This window comes from Lipotes vexillifer, unplaced genomic scaffold (assembly GCF_000442215.2).
Source record: "Lipotes vexillifer unplaced genomic scaffold, Lipotes_vexillifer_v1.1 scaffold86, whole genome shotgun sequence".
NCBI classification, from domain to species: Eukaryota; Metazoa; Chordata; class Mammalia; order Artiodactyla; family Lipotidae; genus Lipotes; species Lipotes vexillifer.
In genome coordinates this window covers 977,261-983,968 of record NW_006785406.1, presented here as the reverse complement: position 1 = coordinate 983,968, position 6,708 = coordinate 977,261, and the positions used below count along the sequence as shown (strand labels likewise).

At 47.2% G+C, this 6,708-nt stretch overlaps 1 protein-coding gene across 2 annotated transcripts in view; it reads right to left on the bottom strand.

The window, feature by feature from the left end:
* Nucleotides 1-3,671, bottom strand: part of STAG1 (STAG1 cohesin complex component) — a 459,794-nt gene extending 456,123 nt beyond the window's left edge. The window contains exon 1 of one of the 2 annotated variants that reach the window (XM_007457539.1): nt 3,463-3,671. The gene's annotated coding sequence lies outside the window, so the exon portion shown is untranslated. The remainder of the gene's footprint in view (nt 1-3,462) is intronic. The other variant, XM_007457540.1, reaches the window with a different exon arrangement.
* Nucleotides 3,672-6,708: the final 3,037 nt, after the last annotated feature.

The following is a 6,708-nucleotide window of genomic DNA, read 5'->3' as shown; positions in this document are numbered from 1 at the left end:
CCCTACAGAGCGTCACAGTACCAAGAATCATCTAAATTCTAGAGATTCATATTTTAATTCAGCTAACAAAGATTTTCCAAGCGCTTACTATATCACCTCTCTATTAAGAAATTAAGCTGTACCTCCCGAACAATTTTAACTCCTGGTTATAGTCTCTAAATCTTGTTATTCTTAACTAAAACTGTCCTAATTGCCTCCTCTTGAAGGTGTTTTGCTTCTTGGACTGTTAAACCTCCCGCATACCATGACCGATTTCTGCTACCCTCTTTGTCCACCAATAATATCCCTACTCTATTTTAAATAACTGTTCTTTTTCATAATCCCTTCTTCAAAAGTTGCTGGACCAATCACACCAAAGCAAATGTCTGCTGTAATGAGTTTATGAATCTACCTGTCACTTAATAAGAGTGTGATCTTAGGCATTTAAATTTCTTAACTTCCCTGAGATTCAATCTCATGCCTAAAATGAGTAAAATAGGTATCAAGCAGTAATGAGAATTAGATAATCTCTACTGTCTTTTTTCTTTTTACTTAACATTTTAACTTTTATTTTTAATTTCCTCTAAATGCAATAAAATGCTTTTATAGAGGGACGCACTTTCAACTGAGGTACCATGAAATACAAAACGGAAAAAGCATGAAGACAAAACCAGTATGAGTAAACTTACCAGATGGGGTTACACTGCTCTGCCTATGTGCTCTTCTTGTACATCCAGATTCTAAAGAAGCAACTGTAAAGATACTTCTTTCCCCATGGCAAGCAAAATTCTAACAACCCACAATGACCCACACCCTAGTATATAACCCTCCCCTTGAGCGTGGGAGAGACTTGTAAATATAATGGAACATCACTCCTGTAATTGTTACATGGCAAATAGATTTTTGCATATGTATTTAAGTTCCCTAATCAGTTGAGTTCACCAAAAAGGAGACCTTCCTGAGTGGGTCTGACCAAATCAGATCAGCTTTAAAAAGGGGTCTTAAAAGGGAGTCCAAAGGACAGAGACAGAGGAAGCCAGAGCAACTGACTTCTGCTTGCCTGGATGAAAGCAAACAGCCATGATGTGAAATGCCTACGTGAACATGCGGTAAGGAACTGAGAAAGGTCCTTGGCCAACAGCTAGAAAGAAGATGGCAACATCAGTCATATAGCCACAAGGAAATTCTGCCAACAAGTAGTTAGCATGGAAGAAGGTCATGAGCCTCTGATGAGAACTGCAGCCACAGCTAACACCTTGATTTTAGCCTGGTGAGATGATGAAAAGAGAGCCCAAAGTACCCAGATTTCTCACCTACAGAAACTGTGAGCTAATAAATGGGTGTTGTTTAAGCTAGTAAATTTGTGGTACTTCGCTATACATAAAAAGAAACTAATACACTCCATCAACATAGGACAAAGCAGAAAAGGATAAAAAGGGGGAAGAGACATCTTTTTCTCCAGAGTGCACTGTATCTCCTCACAGCACTGGTTATGAAGATATACAGGTCCAGAATCAAGGAAAAAGACTAAAACTATAAAATTACATAAATTTTTACAGTTTTAATAATTAAGAAGGGCTTTTCCACACACAGCTCGTTATACAACTACCATATAATTTATTACCTTCATTTTAGTGATGAGGAAAGAAAGGCTGGAAGAGTGACACCCCAAAGATCACAAACCTAGGGTATGTTTAAAGTAACTTCAGTCCAGGGCTCTCTTCTCCCCTACCACAGCCCCCTTAAGGCTTTAAAAGAGCCATTCAAATCAACAGTACCTGCATACTGTCTTCAAGGGAAGCATTCCTAGTAACATAACAATTTCCCGTATTTCAAATCTATTTAAATACCCCTTGGCTTTGTCAGAATGTCAAAACTAAAGTGGATACTGAAAAATTTCCAATCAAAAGTAGTTTGGTTGTAAAAATGACCATGGGTAGACCATATGAAAAAACTTAATGTACATTTTGAAATGTAATGAAAAAACTTTAGCAAAACCCTTGTCGGTTTTCTAGTACTTTATTTAGAGAGCAAACAAACTGTGTTATAACTATTCTCAAAAATCCAAAGCAAGTAAACAACCTTTCCGAATCTTTCACTATTTCCCCCCTTGGGCAAATTTTTTTAGCCTGAACATTTCGTACGTTATAAATATAAGAACGTGGTACAATATATCATACAATACACAGGTTGTTTTTATTTTCACTGTTATATGTATTTTCCTAAGTGCTTCACCATCAGAATTTTTAATTTTCTTAAAAAGATACAGGAAAATCTAAAATGTGTAGTCAAATTCCACGTAAGTTACAAATCACACAACTTTCTTTATGCCAAGTCAAATACTTTCATAAACACTATGTTTGCTAAGAGATGCAAAATAAAGTCCTTTCTAGTCACAACCACGAGAAGGAATAAACTATATATTCATCATCTTAACATCGACTTTAACAGCAAATAATTCGCTGTCGTCACATACAAACAGCATCGTTTTGAGTCTATAAGCGTCCAAAACCATCCCATGATTTATACGCCCAGGGCACGATTCTCTGCAATGTGAAAAAAATCGATAAAATTTCAAATGTTGGTGGAAGGGGTGACGTGACAATCCTAAAACCTGAAAATTTCTTAGCCCCTACAGCACACAAGAAGCACCCCGTTTGGACTCTCCAATCGAGGCCCAGGTCCAACTCCAGGCACTCCAGTTTCCCAGCTCTTCACCAGCACCCCCACCCCGAGAAAGGAGGGAAAACAACTTTTATTGGCCTCGTCTCCTGGGGGGGCTGGCAAACTAGCGGGGCAGTGCTCCGGCCTGGACACGTTTCACAAGGAGGCCTCCGTCGGGGGCGGGGAGGGCAAATAAGCGGGAAAGCCCGGCTTCGACGTCCCCTCTGCCCCAAGCGCCAGCCCCCCGCTCCACCCCACCGAGAAGAGGCCTGGGCCGGCCGCCTCGCCGAGCGACCCCCCGGCCCCTCCGCCGAGGCGAGCTTGTTGTCATGTGACGCCGCCACCGCCGCTAAAACACCGCAGAAACGCAGGGCGGCGGGCGGCATTCGCACCAGCCCGCCTCGGCCCGGCCCCGCCGGGCGCGGGCGAGTCCCGAGAGTCCAGGCGGGGGGGCGGAGGGCGGGCTTGGCGGCGGGCCCGAGCGCGCCACAAAGGCTTCCGCGCCCGTCGCCGTAGTGCCTGAACGGGCGGGGGCACAATTTTCGGGGCCCGCGAGAGGGTTGCGGAGCGACCAAGGCTCCGGGGCGCCCGCCGCGCCCACAGTCGTTCCCCCCGGCTCCCGGACGGCCGGCGACCGCCGCGCCCCGCACAGGCCCGCGCGGCCTCCCTCCCCCGCGCGGGGCCCGCCCGCTCCCCGCTCGCGCTCTCTCGCTCTCTCCCGGCCTCCATCTTGGATCGGCGCTTCCAGCCCCCGCGCCGCTGCCGCCGCATTCCCCCTCTTTCCCGCCCCCCGCTGCCGTCGCCGCCGCCCGCACTCACCTCAGCTGCCCATCCGGGCGCAGCCGGCCGTCGACCTAGTTTCCCCCTAAAAGTCTCCGGTGTGTTATTCCCGATGTGGGGGGGTTGTTACGGGGTGGTCGCCGGGGGTTCGGGAGCGGGGGCCGCGCCTTCAACGGAGCTGCAATCCTAACCCGCCATCTGGTGGCATTTTCCACACGCCAATGGCGCCGCTGCAGACTTGGGTCCGGACCGCCCTCTGCTGGCCGCCGTGCTTACTGCCTCGCTGACGGGACGGACCTGCCCGGAAAGGGGAGGGAGCTGAGGCGCGAGCTGGCAGCCGCGGCGGGGACGCGCGCAAACGCTTTCCTGTGGGGATTACGCGCACGCGCGCCAGCGGGGCGGGAAACGTGGCCGCTGCGTGGCGGCCCGGCCCCCGCACGGAGTGCTGGCCCAGCTCAGCCAATCGCGAGCGGCGGATACCTCCCCGTGAGGGCCCTGTGGACTGTTCGTGGCCGCCCGAGGCGGGCGGAAGGATGGCCGCGGCGGCGCTTGCGCGCCCCGCTAGCTGAGCTGCTGCCCGCCATTTTTGGAGCTTTTCCGAGACCTGGGAGGGAAACCCGCCCCCGGCCCCTCCACCGAGGCCCCTCCCCGGGTCGCGGGACTGGCGCTTCCCCGCAGCCCCTCCCGGCTCCTGCTACCTCCATCCCCCGCCCGGGACGAGCTCTGCGGAAACGCGAGGGGGTGGTGACACAAAACTGTGCTCCCTCCTCTCTCGGGTTTGATGATGGCCTCAGAGTTTAGCATTGTACTAGCGATTTATTGTTGACTGTTGACGAGGCGCTTCCCCCGGCGCGGGTGTAAAGGTTTCGAGAACTGTTTGGGACCTCCCTCGTCGCCGATCTAGACCCAACACTGTTCGCCGCAGGCCGATTGGCGTCGTCCCTGCCTCTGTAAAGCAGATCCTCTCCGTGGTGCCGGCTTTGCATAAGGCGGCAGCATTGGCTAGTTAGTGAGTAAAGAATGTAGGTAGACTGGGAAAATATAGCCTCTGCTTTGGAGTCAGATTTCACCTTCCACAGCCTAGGACTACTGTCAGTAGCTGTGAAATGGACGTGAAAATCCTAGCCTTTTAGCTGCCAGAAGGGAAAGTTGATTAACGTGAGATCATGACCAAAATATGCCGCTGAATGTCGCCTTACCCTACTCTCCACCCGCCTCTCTGTGGCCGTGGCTTCTACCTTTCACCCACTCACAACTTTCAATACAAAGTCAATCCTTAGTCTCCCAGGTCATCAGCCCCATTTATGACTAAATCTCTGTTACTATACCCAGCTCTGTTTCTGTCTTGCCTTAGAATTGCTCAACTCTTTTTTAATAGTCTTAACGGCCAGTCTCCAGTAGATACCCGTATTTCTGATTTCTCTCCCAAGGGCCACAGGTGTGTGGGTTTTCACTGGAGGAAGTCACAGTTCTACCTGCTTGGTATGAATTTGTGACTGCACTCCCACTTACAATTTTTTTCACTCATCTTTGGTTGACTTCCTATCGTATTCTCCCCAAGGACTATTGAAGCTTTCCTTGTTAAGGTGCCAGTCCCAATCCATACTAATAGATAAAATCATCTAGTTTCCAGGGATCAAAGCTATGGAATTCCAATTCCGGTTTGATATTCTCTCCGTATTAAAATATCTGTAACCACACCCTGTTCATGACCTCTCAAATTCTCACCAAATTAACCCATTCTCCCCTTCTCTCCAAAGCTAGTCTTTCTTCCTGGACTACGTATGCCGTCCCTTTCCATTTCCACCTTCCACCACCTTCCTAGGTGGTTATATCTTCAACATCTTGCCATTGGCTTCTGTTTTTCAGCAGTTTCCATGGTCATTTTAAAAATTTCAGTACTACTACTCCCTCCAGTTACAATACTATCAACCTTTTCACTGTCACATTTCTCAAAAGAAGCAGTCTCCCACCTTCATTACCACCTTATTCCTTAGCTTTTATCAATCTAACCGATAACAACAAACTGAATTTACACTTTCAGGTCACAACCATTTTCTCATCCTCTTTTTCTTGGCACACCCAATCCTACACCCTCCTTGAAACCCTATTTCCCCCCTTTTTAAGACAATTCCTGGGATCTACAACCTACCTGGCTTCCTGGTCTTCTGATTCCTTGGCTAGCGCCTCCTCTTTTTTCCAATCCATAGTTCAACTCCTAGCTCTCTGTTCTCCTCTACTATCCTTTCTCTTCAAAAGTCTCTTTATATTACTATCTGTTCCTGATTGTCTCTTAACTAACATTCCTCATATTCAGCTTTCTTGCTCAAAATTCAGCTCCAGCCCAAAATTCAACATTTAAGGTAATGCATCTTTCTTATTCAAGTTTCCTGATTTCTCTTCATAGCATTGTAATTTCAGATACATTCAAGCTTTAGCTATTCGGTAAGATAAAGTAATGGGTCCTATAACAAGTTAACTTTGTTGCAGAATCACACATTTCCCAGGAGCCTCTGCTTTCATGAAATTCTTGATCAAGATTCCAAAGTTCTTGGCAAAGATTTTCAAACACCACAGTTTTCATTAACAGCTTCAAGTCAAAGGTATGAACAAAATGTCAGAAAGAATACCTGGAACTAGTGTAGGTAGGTGCTAAGGGTTCTTAAGCATTATTTGGGATAGGGAATAAAGTATCAATAGAACAAACATTTGCTTAGTCCAAGTTTCTTGGTGCCTTTTGGAAATTCTACCTCATTGTTCGTTTCAAATTATCTGAAATGAGACCGGGCCCACTTTGAAGATTCAGGTTGTTGGGTTAGATGTCTAAAGAAGCACATGCTGAGGGCTTCCCTGGTGGCGCAGTGGTTGAGAGTCCGCCTGCTGGTGTAGGGGACATGGGTTTGTTCCCCGGTCCGGGAAGATCCTACAGGCTGCGGAGCGGCTGAGCCTGTGAGCCATGACCGCTGAGCCTGCACGTCTGGAGCCTGTGCTCCGCAACGGGAGAGGCCATAGCAGTGGGAAGCCCGCGTACCGCAAAAAAGAAAAAGCAATATTAAAAAATGTTCAGCAAAATGAAAACAAATCAAATATAATCCTATTACTCTGATATAACTTTTCTATGTTTTTGTGTGTATTTCCCAATGATATTTATCCAAAAGCATTCATAATTTTATGCAGCTTTAATCCCAATGTCTGCTTGTTTTTATAAAAAAAAAAAAAAAAAAAAAAAAAGCACATGCCCATTAAGCTTTTATTTCAACTCAATCTTTTAGCCAACCTGGTCCA